Source organism: Muscardinus avellanarius (assembly GCF_963383645.1).
Source record: "Muscardinus avellanarius genome assembly, chromosome: 3".
NCBI lineage: Eukaryota > Metazoa > Chordata > Mammalia > Rodentia > Gliridae > Muscardinus > Muscardinus avellanarius.
The window spans coordinates 138,239,071-138,258,805 of NC_137788.1; the positions used below are offsets into that span (position 1 = coordinate 138,239,071).

The 19,735-nt window shown below is 53.2% G+C and overlaps 1 protein-coding gene across 1 annotated transcript in view; it reads right to left on the reverse strand.

Moving 5' to 3' along the window:
• Positions 1 to 19,735, reverse strand: part of HCN4 (hyperpolarization activated cyclic nucleotide gated potassium channel 4) — a gene marked incomplete at both ends in the record, with an annotated part of 39,462 nt that overhangs the window by 18,657 nt on the left and 1,070 nt on the right. The gene's annotated exons all lie outside the window — the stretch shown is intronic.

Genomic DNA, 19,735 nt, shown 5'->3' on the forward strand with positions numbered 1-19,735 from the left:
ACACAGCTCTCCCACAGCACATGGTAAGTGCGGCTTCCGGAAGAGTCAGCTTCTGGAAACTCCTTTGAAAGTCAAGCCCTCAGGGTCTCAAGACAGGGCCTCATGGGGGGATAAGGGTCCTCATTCTAATCCTGCTGCTAAGAAGTCAATTTCAGCTTCACCACCCCTTCTCCAGGCCCAGTACCCCTAGTCCTGAGGACACACCCAGCCTTCACACCCTCCTGCAAAGAGCACAGCACATCTGCTAATGAGCCATGGTTTCCACTTCTATGGGGTGTTCTTGAGCTATGTACACTCTCTGCCCAGCTGTACACACATCACTCAAAGACAGCTGGGTACATTCATTAGAAGCCACGTCCAGGTATCCCCATTCACACAAGCAGTATGAAAACAGCCCTCTGTACACACCACCATCATTCTTTTTCATTTGATCTCCTGGGAAAAAGAAAACAAACAACAACAAAAAAAACCTGCGGCAAAGAGAAGGCATTGAGGGCCATGTGGCCCTCTGTACATAAAGCTAATAATACACACAGGCTAGAGGAGTTTCTAAAATTAACAGATTGGGCGCGAGGCGGCTGGGAATGCTGACTCGGGCAGGCCTGCCACTCCGGCGGGTTTCTACACCCCCACCCAGATCTAGTTCTCTCAATTACAGACCAAATTCAAGACAGTAATTAACAGGAGAATGTTTGCATTTAGTGGTCTTCATAAAACCAAATTACATGAGGCAAAAACACCCATTTCCTTACATTCTGACTAATTGTCTCAATCTTGGGTTTCCAGATGCTCGAGATATTTCTGGTGCCTGGTCTGGGCTGGGGTCTGGATACAGGAGCATTCTTCCCCACAAGCCACCGTCCTGGAGCATCACAGGGCTGCTTGAGGGGTAGTATCCAGCGTGAAGCACAGGCTCTGGGACGGCCAACCTGGGTTCCGTTCCCACTCCATCCTGACTCCATGTCACTCAGCCTCTTTCTGCCTTGGTTTTCTCCTCTACCCAATGAAAAGACTCGCAATACCTAACCATCAAAATTGTAATAAGAATGAAATGAACTGATATTTGTAAAATGTGTCCTATATTACGAAATGAGCAAATAAATAATCTGAACACACATATTTGCAGGAAAGAGATGAGGAAGATTAAACCTTTCAGGGAACAGCCAAAGCTAAGTCTCTTCTGCGAGTGTGACTGACGGGGAAACTATAATGAGCCCAGGAGAGCCAGTGGCAGAGGGCAGGGGCCACAGTACCTGGCTAGTCAGATAATGAACTCATTTCCCTCAGCATCCAGATGTCCTGGCCTCAGAAAACTCATGATACCATCAAGATACCAAGAGAACAAGGCTTGGATAGAAAACAAGTTGAGCCATGGTGTATGAAACCATCCCAGGCAGCCTGGACACCTGGAAAGGTGGGCTCCTGGTGGCCTAAAAGGCTGGGCCAGGAAAGCGCTCATGTGCTAGGTGAGAGGACACAGGCTGCAGAGCCGCCCTTGGCCTTGTGGACTACCCTTCCTTGCTCTTTGCCAGATGGCTGCACAGATCTCTGAAAGCCCAGCCAGGACAGAGCCAAAAATTGTGTTCAGCACCACGGACAGCGCTTGTCACACTGGCCAGTCCAGTTCTGCAAGATCAGTCAGGGAGAGTTGGCACCTGCCTTCCCGCCAGCATCCTTGGCTTCCTGATCCCTCTTCATTCCCAGTCGTGGTTGTCAGAAGCACCTCCAGTGACTTTTGAATGTGCCTGGGATTTTTCCTGGTGACTCCTTAGTGACTGAAAAGCTCTTATTTATAAAGACCCCCCAAAACACAGCGTATGTATCGATTCTTCCCATGAATTCTTCATTTAACCCTCACAATGGCACTACAGCTGCTATTATCTGTATTTTACAAATGATGGAATTCAGGCCCAACGAGAAGTATTTGCCCAAGACCACACAGCTAGTGCAGAACAGAGACAAGATGTAGAGATGGGGTTAGGGGGAGACTTCAGAGTCTGAGCCCTTGAGGTTTTAGGCACCTCAGTGGGACGTGGAAAGCTGACAAGACTTTCTGGCACCTTTGAATTATAGTGGGAAGGTGGCCCACCACAGCAGGTGCAGTCCCTGCCCTGGAGATAGAAGAGAGGGTCTTAAGGGACCTGTCTTCCAGATGTTGGGCCTTCAGGGGTACTTCCCAGGTTGGGTGGGGAAGTAGTACAGCTATCAAGTGCTAAAAGCACCTTAATCAGCAGTCAGGCACAGTTACACCCATCCTGCAGAAAAGAAAACTAAGGCCTAAAAATGAGGGAAGAGTCGTATCTTCAAAGCCTCAGGCACCTAATGCTCCCCTAGCAACCCACTGTCCCTAGAATCTTTCATGAATAAATCCTACAATCCACTGCAGCAGGTGTCATGCCCTAGTGGGGAAGTAACAGTCAGCCAGACTCGGCCATGCTGGAGCTGGCTCCAAGCCTTGGTCTCTCTTCAGAGAGGACCATAGGACCTTCCCCTACGCCAGTGCTCTCTTAGCTGACAGGAGTGTTGGTCAGAGGGCCCTAACTGGGATCTGGAGGCCCTGGCCCCGGCTCCAGGATTTCAGACCTGTCTTCCCTCAATCCTGAGCCTCCCTTTCTACCTAAACCAACAGGCCCACTAGGTAAGTAGGCCACCTGACATCTCAACAGGAAGAGGTGGCCTACGGGCTGGCACTGCAGGGGCAGGTCCCACATGCAGAAGGAATAGGGGATGACAAAAAGCCAAGCAGTTCTTTACACTGATACCTGGAACCATTGATGGTTCAGTCTGAGAGGAAGGGAAAAAAAAAAAAAACAGGAGACTCGTGGCCCTGAACTCAGAGACTCAAGGACTAGACCAAGGGCCTTCTCCTTCCCTGGGGGCTGGAGAGGATGGGGAGGATGATGAACTAGAGACCGGAGATGTTATAGTTCCAGACAGGGGTGGCTCCTTCTGCCTCCTCGTGTCCACACAGTCTCATTCTTGCCTTTGAGCACATCTGTAGGCAAGTGCATGCATGTGCATGCATACACACACACTGTGCATGCATACAAACACAAGCATACACACAAGTGGATTTTTGCAAACACTCTCAAATAGATTTTTGTAAACGCTCTCATCTATGCACCTAGTTTTCTCCTGTTTGCATCCACCTGCACACACGCATACGTTTTGCACACCCGTTTGTATATAGTCTGGCACAAATGTTATCCTCTGAGAATCCATCCTGTTAGCTGGAAGAAAGAAAATGTCATCGTTTTGCTATTAGAGTCTTTTCCATCCTTCCAGATTCATCTGAAGAGCTCCCTTGTCTGGGCCCCTCCAACCTCTGAGCAGTGGAGCCTCAGTCCAGCCCGAGCCCTGGTGTGAGCTCTTCTAGAAGGATGGGACCACAAGGTAGTCCTTGTGAGCACTCAGCAAGTTTCTGTATGCCAACTACAGCCCACGGTCTCCACGCTTCCTCCCAGGTGAGAAGCACACCCTGGGATAATCTCTCCTCGTTCACACCATGTAGACGGCTCCCATCCAGATGCCACTCCTAGCACCAGCCCTGCATTCCACCTAGTTGCAGAATGTGTCCACCTGGAGGGCCTGCTGTCTCCTGCTCTGTGAGCCCGCACCTCAACTCAAAGCTGAATGGCACAATCTGCATTTCAATCCTCTGAACTCTAAACCTCATAGTCACCCTCTAGCTGCCTTCTATTACCTCTTCCTCACCCCTAGAAGCCCCCCAAGAAGTTACACAGTCTCACCTGTCTTCTTCTATGATGATTTCCGAGTTTGTCCCAGATCTGCTGCTCACTGCTCACCTGGACCCTTGCCCTGCATCTTGCCTGGTCTCCGACTCCCACCCCCCCCCACACACACGCGCCCTCAGCATTATCTTTCAGAATTATGACTGGCCCTGGCCCCCTTTACTTGAACTCTTCTGGTGAATTCCCACCACTGAAGTAAGTTCAAGCTCCTTGGTCTGGCACCACTGCCACCCCTTCCCTCTCCCTTGCTCCTCCGTCATGGTAGCCAGCTGGACCCCTGTCCCACCCTGTTGCGAGATCCATCTCCACCCACATCCTGGTTTCTCTTCCTGAGAACCATCATCCTTTGACAGTCCTTTCCTCATCAGAGGCCCAGTGACCTCCTCCTCCACCCGGTGTGGCTAACCATGGCCCCTGCCTTGTGCTTGGGCTTCTATGTTAGTGGACGTCATCTCCTGCCCCTTCATCGGGCACCACCTGACCCTCATTCCATCCCCCAACAAATCATAGAACCAATAACCCAGGAGTCTTTGTGTCTCAGAAAGGGATGGGGGCTGGGAGATTACCTCCATTTGCCATCTATCCCTTGGCTTCCAGGTCCAGCAAAGATACTTTCAAAGCCATAAAGATGGTGAGAGTAGAAGACAGCAGTCAACCCTGGTTGGGCACATACGATTTGCCAGGCACTGATCTAAGTGTCTTATATGGAGTATTTTACTTAATCTTCATAAAAGCTCTATGAAATAAATACTGTGATTATGTATCATTTTACAGATGAGGAGATGAAGGCACAAAGAGTTAAGGACTGTGCTATGTATGGTAGATCAAGAGTTCAAACGCAAATAGCCTGACTTCAGAGTCCCACTTTCTAACCATGCCCCGGAAATATAAATCTGGCTAGTGGTATTTTACTACTCCCAATCCCTGGTCCCCTCTCTCTTCCCCTCTCCACAGCACCTTCCTCCTCAACTTCCTCACTCCCCGGCCCTTCTTCTTTCCCCCTCAAATGAACCTCAGTTATTCCTGAGCTCTTCACCCTCCAAACTCCTCCTGCCTTAAGGGCAGGGGTGAAACAGCACCCTCACCCTCCCCATTGCCCACTTCCTGGCTGTGGTAGGAAGTGGCATAGTCTACAAGAGCCTTTGGGCATCCTGTCATCTGCTAGTCATCCTCCCAGCATCCATCTGCCACCCTCGGGGACCGTGCAACACTGGCACCTGGTTCTCAACCTCCTGTTCCACTCCAAGTCCTGCCATCACCCTATGTGACTTCTATTCTACATCATCGATGCAGACAACCCCCTTGCACTCTGGAGCTGGAAGCCCCGGCTCTAACAGCTCCATGTCGGCCAGCCTTCTCAGCCACACACCCTGGACCACGTGTGTCCCCTTGCTCCATCTGCGCAGTGTTGGATGAGTTATCCCTCTAACCTCTATCCCTTCTGGCTCTCATTCAGCTGTGCCTTGTCTATCCTCCAGTGTCCTGAGAGCCTGGAGTCAGCCGATCCTCAGGTCCTCCCCAAGGAGCTCACCCCAGACATCCGGCTCATCAACCTCTCTAAGACCCTTACCTCCCATGCCCCACTTTTCTGGAACCCTTGTCACAAAAGCAGAACCCTGGGCCAGGGCACCATCATCCCTTGTCACATTGGCAGGGGGCTCGTGCAGAAGACCCCACAACCAGTTCTACTAAACATTCAAGTTCCTTTAGCTCCTTGGGCCTAATGTTCCCATCATGGTTCCATACTCAGCTGGGCCCTCACCTCTGCTGGTCCACCCTTCCAGGAGTGCCCAGCACACTTCTCTCCCATTCTCCTGAGCAGCTGCTTCTCACGACCACCTCTCCTCAGAGCTCTCACATCACCTACATTCCGTTCACCATCAGCGGAGAACACCACTGGTACTCACAAGAAGAGCCACCAGAACATCCACTTCCTCTTCCAAACCCAGACTCCTACCTTGCCTCATCCTCATCCTCGTCCTCATCCTCACCCTCGTCCTCTCTCTTGCCCTCATCCTCATCCTCGGCCTCGCCCTTCCCCTCGCCCTCATCCTCATCCTTGTCCGCGTCCTCGTCCTTCTCTTCCAGCCATAGGAGGCAGCAGCTCTTCCACCTGCCTGCTTGGTGCCACGCCTTCTTCCTCCCCAGGGACCTCATACAATGTCCTATCTTGTCTCCCCCTCTCTATTGTCTTTTACCATCAGGTGTCTCTGAGCTACATTCCCCATTCTATTTATTATTATTATTATTATTATTATTATTATTATTTTGAAATAAGATTTCACTAAGTTGATGAGGCTGGGTCTAAGTTGCAAGCCTGTGATCCTCCTTTCTCAGCCTCCCAAAGACTGGGATTAAAGGTGTGTATTACCAAACCCAGCTCTGTGTGTGTGTGTGTGTGTGTGTGTGTGTGTGTGTGTGTGTGTGCGCGCGCGCTTTACTGGGGACTGAACCCAGGGGCATTCTACCTCTGAGCTACATACACCCCAGCCCCATTTTTATTTTGAAACAGGGTCTTGTATGGTTAATGAGAGTCTCACTACTTGCTGAGGCTGTCTTCAAGCCTGCGATCCTCCTGTCTCAGCCTTCCAAAGGACTGGGATAATAGGCCTGCACCACTACCTCAGATATCTTTTCCTTTTACACTGTCTAAAGTTGGAAAACAAGGCTGTGACTGTTCACAGCCTGACCTGCATAGATGGCTGGGGGCAGAACACCCCCCGCCCTCCCCAACCTGTCCAGGTCCCTTTCCTGTTGGTCTTTCTCTGAGGCACAGCTGCCCCTCTCATCACTCTATCCCCCCCCAAACCTCCTGCCCCCCACCCTCAGTGAGGCTGCTGCCTGGTAAGCAGAAATCCTCCCAGCCCAGGGCTTGCGTTTCAGCCCTCCTAGCCCCTCCGAGTTGAGATTCCAGCTCTGACAGGCTTAATGGACACAGCCCAGGCCTCCTTCCTGCCCAGCCTCCCTGCTCTGACCCCAGGGTCTCTCCACCACAATAGATGAACTTCTCTCTTCCTCCCACCACTGCCTGGCCACCAGGACTCTATTTTTAACCCACCTCAAAATCTCTGACTCAGAATCACAGGGCTCCCAGGTAGCTGCTCCCTGGGAGGCTCAGGCTGCCTCACACACAGTTAGATTCAAAGCCAAGGGCATCTGCAGCTCCATTTGTGGATGGCTTGTTTGGGTTTTGACATACATACCTTTATTTTCTAATTTGTTCATAATTATCATTCACTGGAAACATGATCCCAAATGACCTTTACCCCAGCCTCTTCTAAGGTCTGTCCTGGGCCTGGGATGAGTTTCAAGCCCTTATTATACATGGAGGGATGATCTCAGACACTGGTCAGGGAGACGGTGAGCTGTCTGAGGGCTGTGACCGAATCTTCCCTTCCTTGTCTGTGACCCTTGAATCCTACAGCACGGTGCCTCTCAAACTGCAACGTGCACATGAGCACCTGGGGATGTGTGGGGGTCTTGCTAAGAAGCTCCATGTGATGCTGACTTCACTGGTGTTTGACCACAAGGCTGTGTGGCCTTAGGCAAATCACTTGACCTCTCAGAGCCTATTTTCTTTGGTGCAAAACAAGACCATTAACCCTGGGTCGCAAGAGTCTTAGAGAATTAAGCAAGATATTTCCTTTCTTTTTCTTCTTTGTTCCTTTCTTTCTCTTTCTTTCTTTCTTTCCTTCTCTTTTTTATTTGGCAGTACTGGGGATTGAGCTACACCCTCAGCCCTATTTTTTTTAAACACCAAAATAATTATTTCAACTCACTAAGTTGCAGAGGACCTTACTAAGTTGCAGAGGCTGGTTGTGAATATATGATCTTTCGGTCTCAGTCTCCCAAGTACTGGGATTACAGGTGTGCACCCTACACCCATCTTAGAATAATATTTCTAACATGCTTTGTAGTGTAAATTCTCAGTACATGCTGGCCTTTATCATCCGTGTTAATATTTTTCTGATCACTGAGATGCAGGGCCTGGACTGAGGACTATGGGGATTTTGATGGTTGGGAATGGGCCCATCTCAACCATCCCTCAAGCTGGGGGTGAGCTACTGACACAGGCCAGCTCCATGAACAGATTTAGCCCTAAGCTGGGGGATAGGGTGAGCATTTGTTTGGCTCTGCTTTGCACAGGCCAGAGGAAAATTCAGCCAGGCTCGAGGATGTGGATAAAGAGGGGCGAAGGGCAACATGGCCTGCTGGTTACTAAGGCCTGAAGAGAAGGCGGGGGTCCGAGTGTGTCCACAGGTCAGAGAGGACGGCACTGTGGCGCAGGCCCAGGGTTACAGGAAGGAGGCCCACGCTGTGCAGCGGGATCCCTGGACGGGTCTAACACACTGGTCAACCTTGCATACGTCCACACTGCTCTCCTCTTTCGAGCCCTTCCACAGATTTTACACTGGTATGAGAAGAGGATGGAGCCAGTCAGCCTTTAAAGGCAGCAAATCCTGGGCCTCCATGCAGTGCAGGGCTGGGGACAGCGGGAAGGAAGCACCTTAGAGACGGCAGCCCGCCACCTGCTCAGCCTAGAGAGAAGGTTGGGACAGACTGAGAAGTCCGGGCTCTTCTGAGGGCCACGGGAGCCACGAAGGCTGTAGAAGAGAGTTCTTGGAGGGAGAGTCTGCACCTGTCCCACCTCACCGCCACTCCAGGTAAGAATCCATTGTGTCTCTATTAGACTGGGACCTCTGGAGCCCCTCAGCGTGTGCACACACACTAGTGTACATGTATAAGCATGTGTGCATATGCCAGCAGTGTGCACGCGCGCACACACACACATACACCAAACTTCACAGCAGACATCTGCCCTGCTCTACCGTGCTCAAGCTGCCAAGATGCTGTGTTCCCGCAGGCTAGTGGCCTAACCCTTCTGTGCCCTGCCAGCTGACAAGACCATCTGGGGACCACTGGGGAGAGCACCAGGAGTTGGAGAACCACTCAGCTCAGCTTACAAGATTCAAAGAAGGCTCAAACGCCATTCCCCAGGAACCTTCTGTTCTACCACTCGGGAGAACGGAGCAAAAATAGAATATTGTTGTGGAGTAGCACGTGAGCACAACCTCAGGGGAAATGAGGTAGGAGAGCTCACCTGCTCACCAAGGCAGGAAGCACCACCAGGGCGAAGGGAGGGAGGGAACTGGGCTTGAGCTTGAGCTGACAGAAGGCGCTGGGGACAGGTCGGGGGCAGGACGCCCTGAGGCCAGGCAGCACCCTGGAGGGGATGGTGCAGAGGCTGAGGGAGGACTGCCCTGCAGAGGGGAGCTAAATACTGCTCCTCATGGCCCCTTCGTGCTGGGATGGGTGGAGGCCAGGGAAGCAGTAGGGATGCCTGGGGCACACGGGCTCTGAGGACATGGAGCCAGATGGGTCTCTATTCCTTCTCTCCAGAAAAACAGTCCAACAAGAAAGCTGAGCAAGGGGAGGGTTCCCTGAGGTCCCTGTTGGCCCCAGAATTTTATGACTGATTTCTAACAAGCCAGATGGAAAAAGGGGAGCAGCTCCCTGGAGAGGGAGGCCTGTCACCAATGGGCTTAGATACTGGGAGCCACTGAAGGATGAGGCAATCAGAAAGCCGTGGAAGTGGCCTTAGGGATGGCCCAGCTCGTGGGATCCCAAAGCGATGGAAGCAGAATCAACTACGTGTTCCCCAAAATCACACCTGCCCAGCCTCACTCGGTGAGACCCATACACCCAGGGAGCTCCACAGCTACTGCCAACTTAGGCTTTGAATCTTCTAAAACCCAGTCTCTCTCTGGTCCCCTTTTCAGATGGGTCCTAAGCTGTGAGGCCCCAGCCAAGCCCAAGTGGCGAGGCCGGCCTCTGACGCACAGGCTGTTTCCCTCTGTCCTGTCTCTAGGAGCTGCCTCCCCAGAGCCTCCGGGGCAGCAGGAACAGCCCTGCCCATTTCTTTCCTCTGCAGATCCGTTAGTGGACAGTCCTGCTGGCCTGTCCCCCAGAGGCTCCTCCATCTACAGCTGCCCAGTGTGACCCGCAGTCCCCATGGATCCTCACCTTCTGAGGTCAGGTCTGAGCTTTTGGGAGGGGATGACTGCACCAGGAGCGTCCCCTTGGGGCTGGAAGGACATAGCTGGGACCCTTTGCAGTAGCTCAACATTTCAGCTCATTGTCATTAGGCTCCTGCTTTGTTGGTCCTCAGGTCAGATGTTCAGGGAGCATATCAAAGAGAGCCTGACTGCCACCCCACACAGCCCACGATCTACTGGTGTGTGTGTGTGCTGGAGCAGGGGCTGCTCATCAGGCCACATCAATAGAACCCAACATGCCAGGGAGACCCCAACCCACTGCCCAGGATTAAGGGCTGGCAAAGCTTCAGTAGAAAGATGCCCATAGGTAAGGGATTCCTCACCTGCTCCAGGGCCATAATGGCTGCACACCTCCAGGATCGTGCCTGGCTGAGCCTGGGCAGAGTCCCCAGGAAGAGGAGGGAGATTCTTATTGGCTCTGCTGGTCAGTGGTGATGTTCCTGCCCCGCTGGCTCAATTTGCACTAATGGGGTCAGGATTACAGGTTCAATACCTATTTGTCCAATTAGCTCTGCTCTTTTCTCAGTCTCAGAATGAGCCCTGACCCTGGACACTGAGACAGGGAGGGAGTTGGCTGAAGTCACTCAGCAGAACAGCATGAGGGCCAGGGGAACTGAGTGGGAGGGATGGGGAGTCACAAACCAGGCAGGTTCCCAGTGAGAGGCCCCAGGGCTCCAGGTGGCCCAGTCCCCCAAACTGTACCAGACAGCCTGTCTGCAGAGGCCTTTCTGCTGGAACATGTTTCTTCTAAAAGGTGTTAATGGTATGGAAGAGATCAGTGCACCTAAGGGTCCTTCCTGTCCCTGGGGAAGGGAACAGGCGCCTCATATCCTCTGACAGACTGTAGGTAGGAGAAGCCTACAGCTAGCTAAGCACCCAGTGGCCAGGACTCACATTAATCACTGACAGGGGCTGCTCTGGCCTTCAATGGAAACTGCAGGGTAATTACTTCTGGGCTCTGGGCCACACGCTCAGTGAAGTTAGGGCAGCAGCAACACCTGCCTTCCAGGCCTAGTAGGGCAGGAGAAGGGAGTCTTCCCCAAGGCTGCTCAGCTGGGGCCTGGGCCTGTCGGAGCCCTCCATGCATACACACAGGGGCAGCAGCAGCGGTAAACCAGGCAGCAGCGGCAGAGCCCTGGGGCTGAAGGGCAGGGCTTAAAGAATGCAGATTCACAGAGCTGGGCTCTGAACAACCTCGGTACCTACCAACACCCACCCAACCAGGTGGCCTCTCAGCATAAGCTCCCTGGCACCTCCTTCTAAGAAAGTGCGCAGAATGGTTCTCTCTCCTTAAGTTCCAGTCGGGATCCACCTCCTCAAGGAAGCCTGCCCTGATCATCAATTCACTCTGATGTATCATTTTTCTGCACTCACCCAAACCAGTCCTGGGGACTATAAGAGAAGCCAAACCCTACCCTCATCTTTGCCAGGAAGGTAAAGACCCCACACCTCCCATAATAGATGCAAATAGTCTTGAACAACATGATCTTCCGGGGAGGACATGACCCCCTTGGGTCACCCCTCCCAAAGCCCAGAGAACAATGTCTAAGGTAGCCCCGTTATATATTAGTTTCTGAAAGCCTCGTTCACGCAGACATAACACATCCACCCACATGGGTAAATGCTTAGACAGACACAAAATCATCAGCAGCCAATTATCAGGCCCCCGCAGCTGCCGTGATCAGACCGGGAGGCCCCGCTGCTTGCTCTGCAATTTGTGGTAGCCCAGGCCTGGGGGTGCAGCAAGGCGGAGGGAGTCCTTCTATCAGGCCAGTACAATGCCATGCCCAGCCCCGAGCACCGCTCCGCAGGCGCCTGGGGTTTGCTGCCTGCCTAGGAACACCAGACGCCCCCTAACAATGGGAGAACCGAGTGGGGCCGTGGGGCCACTGTGGTTTAATTATAATTTGTACTTCACTTCCCAGAGAGGACCAGACACAGCTGCTTGCGATGCTAAGAGGGTTGAGGGAGCTCAGGGAAGGCAGGGAAGGCCCAGGGTGGCAGCCAAGCCACAGGCCCTGGGGCCTCAGGGAGGCTCTGAGATTGGCTCAAAGGGTCTGTTCAAGGGCTTCACTTCCAGATCCTGAACCAAGCCCTTACCTTGGCCACAGACTGAGCCCTGACCCTAGTCATAACTGACCCTTGATCCTGCTCATAACCTAAGCCCTGACACTGGTCATAAACAACTTAAGCCCTGACCCTGGTCTCAGTGTGAGCTCTGATCTTGGTTACACACTGAGCCCTCGTTCATCAGAGACTGAGCTCTGACCATAGGCCCCAAGACAAGCCTAGATTTTGTTCACCTGCTGAGCCCTAATCCACAGATGGATTCCACATCCTTCATTTCTCTGAATGTAACAAACAGGCAGTGTGACCACCTATTTCTCTGGTGGATAGAACACAGATATCACTGGATACTTGTCTTCCTCCCCTCTGAGCCCTAATCATCCCCATCTAGGGACAGGGGCATCGATGGCGCCTAGCTAGGCTTCCAAATCCCCAGTGCTCTCCAGGATCTGCCAAGGGACGTGCCGGCGAGCAGTCCTGGTTTGCAGCCCCAGGGGCGGGGCGGACAGCGCGTCTCGGCCACAGGGCCCTGCATCTTCAGCTATGTAAAGACTCCCTCTCATGCCATGGACCTAATTGTTATTTTATCTTTTTTGAGGCACCAGGGATTACATCCAGGGCCTTGCATGTGCTAAGCATGTGCTCTCAAAGTTACATACCCAGCCCAAGCCTAAATAATGATGGGACCCTGGAAAATATTACCAAATAAAATAGGGGTGAGACTGGAGAGCAAGAAGTTCCAAGTGACAAGACCAGTCATAGCTGGGCAGTAAGGACACTCCTGTCATCCTGGGACTTGGAAGGCAAGAGAGGAGGATCGCAAGTTTGGGGCCAGCCTCAGCAACTTGGCAAAATCCTCAGCAACTTAGGAAGATCCTGTTTCAAAATTTAACAATAAAAAGGGATCTAACCCAGGGACTCAGAGGTAGAATGCCCTTGGGTTCAATCCCCAGTACCAGTACCAAAAACAAACAAATAAAAAAAAGCCTTTTCTGAAACCCTCCCTGGCTGGGAATCTGGGGTGAATCTAACCCTTACGACTGTTGCAGACAGACATGACATTACCCAGTGGAGTCTGGTTTCGTCTTTGACTTGGACTTCCTCTGTGACCTTGAGCCAGTCTCTTCCGCTCTCTGCTCCTCTTCCCCCTCTACACAGGAAAGGCTCAAGGCCAGGACTAGCTACCGTCTCTCCAGATCTGGAATTCTGAGACCTAATAGATTCCCCATGCCTGCAGATCACTGCCCCCCTACATACACACACACACACACACACACACACACACACACACACACACACCTGAGCCTCTCCTCAATGTTTCAATTCTCAGGAGAATATTCTCTTGAAGTAGTTATGTAATTAAATTATTTAAAAGCAAAGAAGTAAAAGGAGAGTGGGGTGAGTAAGGAGAGAGAGAAAGAGAGAGAGAGAAGGAGAAACGAGCTTCAGTCCACAGTCCTAGAGACCAGGGAGACCAACTTCCAGTTGGGTTCTTCATAGTGATGTGATTTGAGGAAACTCTCTCCCCCATCCCCATCAGAGCCTTTTCTGTAAGTAGAGGATAATTAAACTCTTTGGAGGCCCACTATAAAGAATAAATGAAATGAGATGTAAAACTCTCATTACAGCCGGGCACATGGCAGGCACTTCCCAGGTGGTGGCGATGGTCTCCACACCTACCTGGCTTTAGTCTCTTGATTTAAGTCCAGGGTTGTAAACTCAGAAACCCACAGGATGCTGGGGGGGGGGGCAGATAAACGACATGGCTGGGACTCTGCAAAACTAGACAGCAAAAGCCAATTTAAAGAGAACAGCCTCTAGTCTCCTTGAGCTTTGGCCTGCAGTGGCGGCATGTGAGACCAGAACAACCAGTTTCCAGTTTTTTCAAGAGAAGGAGAGAGATTGAACCCAGGGCGTTCTACCGCCAAGCTCCATACATACTCATCTCTTTATTTTTTATTTTATTTTGAAACAGGGTTTCACTAAGTTGCTGAATCTGGCCTTGAACCTGTGATCCTCCAATCTCAACCTCCCCAGTACTGGGATTACAGGTGTGTGCCCCCATACCCAGTTCAAAAACCTTATTTTTTATGTTCTATCATTTCCATTTTAAAACACTGGCTCAGACTTAAGATAGAATGCTGGCCAAACAGAGCACATCTGAGTGCTGCATTTGGTCCCCAGGACGCTGCCCAGCAAGCTCTGATCTGAGCACTTCTCTGGTCTTACCGTGAGCGGCCTGTGTGAAGAGCTCACCACCTCTCTCTGCTGTCTCCTCCCTCAGTTCTGGGTGGTGCTGATGGGAGACAGCGTCTCCAAGTGGCTTCCTGGCCACTTGGGACCACAGATTTCCAGGGCCTTGGCAATGCTTTCTTAGTAAAGAAGCCGAGCTGGCAAAGAACATTCGCTCAAAAGCCAAGACAATGCCCCTGCCCTCCCAAGGCTCTCTCTGGCTGGAAATGTGGATTCTTCAGTCTCCCTTGGGCCAGAGCAGGACAGCCTGGCTGGCCTCAGTGGCCCTTCTATTAATTAGCAACTGGCAGTAGCAGCTTTGTGAGAGCCCTTGAGCCAAGTGGGAGCTGCTGCCTCTTCAGCTGTGTGACAGTCCCCCAGGGGACTGGGCCGGGACCTTCTGCTCTGGGTGAATTTCCCTACGGTGGCCAGTCTTGTGGCAGGCACAAGGGCCACTCAGGCTGCTGTGACACTTGTCAGCCCCATCATCATTTGAAACTGGTACTTTCCAGGGCATGAGGGAGCAGGGAAGCCCAGCCTGCAAGGGAGGCTGCTGCGCAGGGCCTGGAGCCGAGGAGAGGATTGGGACATAGCCCCCGTTCTGGGTGCTAAGGCAGCTGCTGTTCTGGAGCGCCACTGTCCTCCTCCCAGCTGGCCACTGTCAGAGCCACCTCACCCTGCTCCCCTGCCCTGGCACCTCTGGACTTTCTCACTGACAACACACGCTCCTTCCCGGAAGCCTCGCTGCAGTACAGCAGCCGCCGGCTCCTCCGCAGCCAGGCCTGCCCCTCTGCCCTCGGGATGGGAGAGAAGTTGAGAGTGTCACTATGAGACGGATTAGCCAGGGTCCTTTGGCCACCTGGCCTCCCCCGCTCACCCCCACCCCAGAGGCTGGCATCCAGGCCACAGCATCCCCGCAGCAGTGCAGGGAAGGAGGAGGAGCAGGCTGTGAATTCCACATCCCCAAGTTCGCCAGCAGCTCCGCCCCGAACACAGCATTCCCTGCACCTCCCCGTGCTGAGCCTGGTGCTGGAAGTCAAGGGCTCTGAGGCCAGAGGCAGAGGCTGCACCTGGGGAACTCAGGGACTCAGAAACTAGCACAGGAGCTGTACAAGCCATGCCCCAAGTCTGGGCCTGGTCGGGGCAGTAGCAGCATTGCTTGGGAGCGTATCAGATGTGCAAAGTCTCATCACCCCACCCCCCCACCTACTGAATCAGAATCTGTATTTTAATAAGATTCTCAGGTGAGTTGGAGGACATTATAGCGAGAAGCTGCATCATAGCAAACCCAGGGCTCCCTCCAAATGGCCAGGGAGGGACTGATGGACCGTGGTCAGAGCGACCCAAGAGGGTAACCCCAGAGATCCAGGAGTGAGGGAGCCTTAAAGCATGGGGGAGTAGGGCAGATGGACAGGAGACAGACCAGCATTTTGGAGATGCCGTGTGTGAGGCGGGCTAGCTGCCAGCCTGCAGGCCTTACAGCCCTCAGCGCTGAGGGAAGGGAGGGGCAGGCCCAGGCAGGGGTGATGGCAGCCCCCAGCCTCAGCATGCAGACACCAGCCCCGGGAACTGGGGTCTTTCCACCTGGAGCCCAGGCTCTCTACCCAGGCAGTCTGAGGGTCCTGGCCTTCTGTATCTGTGCACCAGGCCCTCTGGGAGCACCATACCCGAGATCCACTAGCCCCAGCCTTGTGAGGTGGGGTGTGCCTTGCAGCTGGAGAACCCACTGCCCCGTGCCAGCCGGAGCACTGCCCAGGCAGCTCACCCTCTGCACCAAGGCGCCCTTCCCTCCCCATCTGCAGCTCCTCTCCCGTCCACACCGCCAGCCCCAGGGCACCGTGGCACTGGGAAGGAACGCCCAACCAGGAGCCTCTGGACCCCAGACTCAGACCAGGCTGCCTTCCTCCTCACCCCTTCCAGCTCAACAGTCCTTCCCAGGGTTGGGAGGGAGAGACGCAGTAGTGTCATTCATGGCCAAGTCACTCGTCCCAGCAGATCCTTTCCTTCTCATGCACCCAACTCTGACCTGATTTCATTTCCACTCTGCTGGCAATGGCAGGCTCAAACCCCAGATTACAGAGGAACCCCACATGCCCCAGGCTCCCCAGGCCCAGACTCTTCTGGGATGGGCTAGAGCGGAGTCCACCACTTCAACCTGACTGGTGGTCCTCAATTTAGGGAAATACAGACACTAGAAATTGGGTGCCACATTGCCTGCATCTGGACATGTTTCTGGATACAGACTCTATAGAAGGTTCTCAGGAAGGTCTCTGACCCCAAGCAACTTCAGAACCCCTGGCCAGAGCCAAGGACAGAGAGCCCTGTGATCTACCCAGGGCCAAGAGAAAGAAGGAGTGAGGGTGGAAGAAGTGTGGCTCCTTATAGCTCGAGACAGCTTCTCACCTCCAGGGCGTGACCGCGGTTGTACAGCTGACGTCTGCCATGGAGAATGGCAATAGGGTTCCCATTTTCTAGGTGGGAAAATTCAGGCTCAAAGAAGACATAGAACACAGCCAGGGCCTGAGCAGACAGGGTTAGGGAGGTGATGTGAAGTTAGCAACAGTAATGACTGGGTGCCAGGGAAGTCGGCGTAGGCGACCCCAAGGACCCACGAGGCCATCAACGCATTATCTATGATTCCAGAGCCCAGCTCTTTCTACCCAAGAAAAGGACACTTAAGTCCCTTCCCTACCTCACAAGTCAGGAGGCTTGGGTGAGGAAGAGGACAAGAAGGGCCAACTTCTGCCTGCTCCATTCTCAAAGCTGAACTGGTGTATGAGGCAAAACAGAAGCCCCAGAATGACAACCTGCACAGGGACTTCCCTGCCAGACGCATGTCCACCCACACAGCCCACAACACTTGATCAGACAGACCCCTGGACACACACACCCAGGCCATGCCCCAGCCTGATGCTCGAAAGGCTACCTAGCCTCTGGAGACAAAACCAACGATGTCTTCCCTTGGGTTCTCCACTCACTTCTCTCCTCTTGGAAAAAAAAGATTATCTAGACACTGCCCTTTTTTGTTCAAGGTCCCCACCACCAAGCCTTGGCTTCTAGAGCATGGTTCCTATAGAAGGGAGGCCCCACTTGGGACCCAAGAGCAGAGCTGAGCCAGCCATAGGCAGCTGCCTGGGGCATGATGTCCTCAGGGGCTCCCACATGCTGGCTGTTTCCCTTAACAAACCCTAAATACAAGTTTCAAGAGGCAGATGGAGAGCTGGGGAGGAGGACAGGCAAGCCCTTGTAGACTGGAGGAGCCAAGCAGGTAGCTGGGGTATAGCGCTGGGGGAAGGTACAGTGATAAGAAGCAGAAAGGCAGTTAAGAAAAGCATTCTTACGAGTCATGACCCATGTGATGGTGGTCCCTCAGAGCAAGCCCACCCACTCTCGCCCTGGCAAAGGACCCAACCTTCCTCCCCCAGGACAGATGCCGGAAGCAGCCCATCACCGCCAGTCCTGAACTTCAAACCACAAACTCAATCTATCATGATTTGCTGGTGATTCTTTATTAAACCAATTCTGCTGGATCAATGTTTCCTGCCCGTCAAAATGATGGATACATCCTCGACTGGCCTGGGCAATGCTTACAGAAGCTCTGGTGTAGCCCAAGGTGGGCGAAGATGAATGGCTCCACAGTCCCAAGGCCAGTGGCTGAAACTCTAGGGACTGACACTTTGGGTGCTGGTGTGTGTGTGGGGGGGGATAGGTTAGATTGGGTTGCACGGCGGGTTTTCTAAGCTTAGACCCCTTAGCCAGACCCTTGCCTCTTTGGTCTTCTGAAGATGAGACTGTTTTGGCCTATAGAAAGGACAGACACAACAACCGCCCTCCTCAGTCACACACACACACACACACACACACACACACACACACACACAGATGGTCTTTCTTGGATTTCTCCCTCCACCAGACCCAGCACCACACAGCTACAAAGTGGTGCACTGGGAACATGCACTTCCAGCCACCAGTCCCTGTTGCACAAACCCAAATTCAAAACCCAGTTGGACCCTTTTCCTGTTATTCATTTATCAGTCGTCCTGTACCCACCCTCTCCCGCTCCCTACCACTCTCCCCCAACACTGCATTCTGGGCAGCCTGGAGTTGGCAGAGGGTCTACCACAGGGGGAACTGCAGCAGACCTAGCAGGACAGGCAGAGGCAAGACTAGGAAGGCGGAGGTTCCCATAGACAAAGTCAGCCCAGTCCTGGCGCTTCCCCATCTGAGGTAAGGAAGCTCAGAAGGTCCCCCACCAGTGCTGGTCATTGATGGAGGCCAGACGCACATGGGGTTCGCAGTGGGCTCGGTGGCAGGAACCCTGAATGGCTGCTTTCCAGCCACAAATACAGGCAGAAGCGGAGTGTCAGAGAAGGACCCTCAGCACTCTCAAGCGGCAGGTACTGGAATGGTCCCGAGGAGTTCAGAGCGGGGAGGAGGAGCCCAGGACCCCCGCGGGGTGGGGGGGGGTGGAAGAGACATATTTCCTATCCACCTTAGCTCAGCTTGGGATCCCCAAGTTCCATTCCTGGCCAGGGGGAGTCCACTCTTTAGGAACCCGGCACTGGAAACCACGCCACAGTTCCTGAGGGGAGGGTCCCACATTTGTTCACATAATTTGATGACTACAGTTCTGTTTACCCTGTCTTCTGGCCTCCTTGCCCCCTGGGAATGGGAGGCCTGGATATTAGGGTTTGAAAGAGCAGTCCCTCAAAATAAAAAAGAGGGGGGGCCTCTATTCACCACCTATTTTAAGCCATCAAGTGCTATCTGACTGGTCATTCCCAGCCGGAGAAACCTCTCTCATTGGATGGAAAATGGCTTTGCTCTCATTACAAATCCAGCTTCCCTGGAGTTTGCAAAGAGGGCTCTGGATTGGCAAAATGCTCATTTATATAGGCAGCCAAGTAGGATAGACAGGCAAGGGAGACAAGTAGGGGGCAGGGCTCAGAGAGAGTGAGAATGAGATAAGCCCAGCTCACAAAGTGAATGCTTCCCAGCCCCTAATCTCAATCTGATATATCAGGAAAGCCCAGAGGGGCACTAGGGAACCTCAGGACCTTGAGTGGGCTAAGGACATCCCCGACCCCAATCCCAGACACCACCAACAGTCCCTTCTTACACAGATATGTCCCCAGGCCCCAAGTGTCTCTGCTGTTCAGTGGCTTCTCAGGTGATGCAGGAGGGGCCAGGGTCCCTCTTTCTGACTGGTAGTCAAACCTTTTGTCTGAGGACCCACAGCTAGGACCCACGAGAGACCCAGAAGATGCTGGTGCTTGGGCCACTGGAGTGGGGATGGGGCACTGGACCAGCTTGGGGTCACAGGACAGCTACACCTCCGTCAAGACACCAGGCATCTTCACTGACCACTATGAGCAAGGTCATTCTGCCCCGGTAGTCTGGAGGCCAGCTGCCCGGGGTGCCTGCTCCCGCCCCCCTCTTCAGCATGAGGGGCTCTGCTCGGGATTAAAGGGGTGCAGGCTTTCATCTCGGGCCTGAGGCTCCAGTCACCTCTGTCCTCCAGGGGCCTGGCTGTAGCTTCCCTGGAGGCAGGAAGGATACTAATGCCTGCAGTCAGCACCCAAGGAGCTGGCCCAGCTGCTGAGAGGTCTGTCTGCTCTGCAGGCTGAA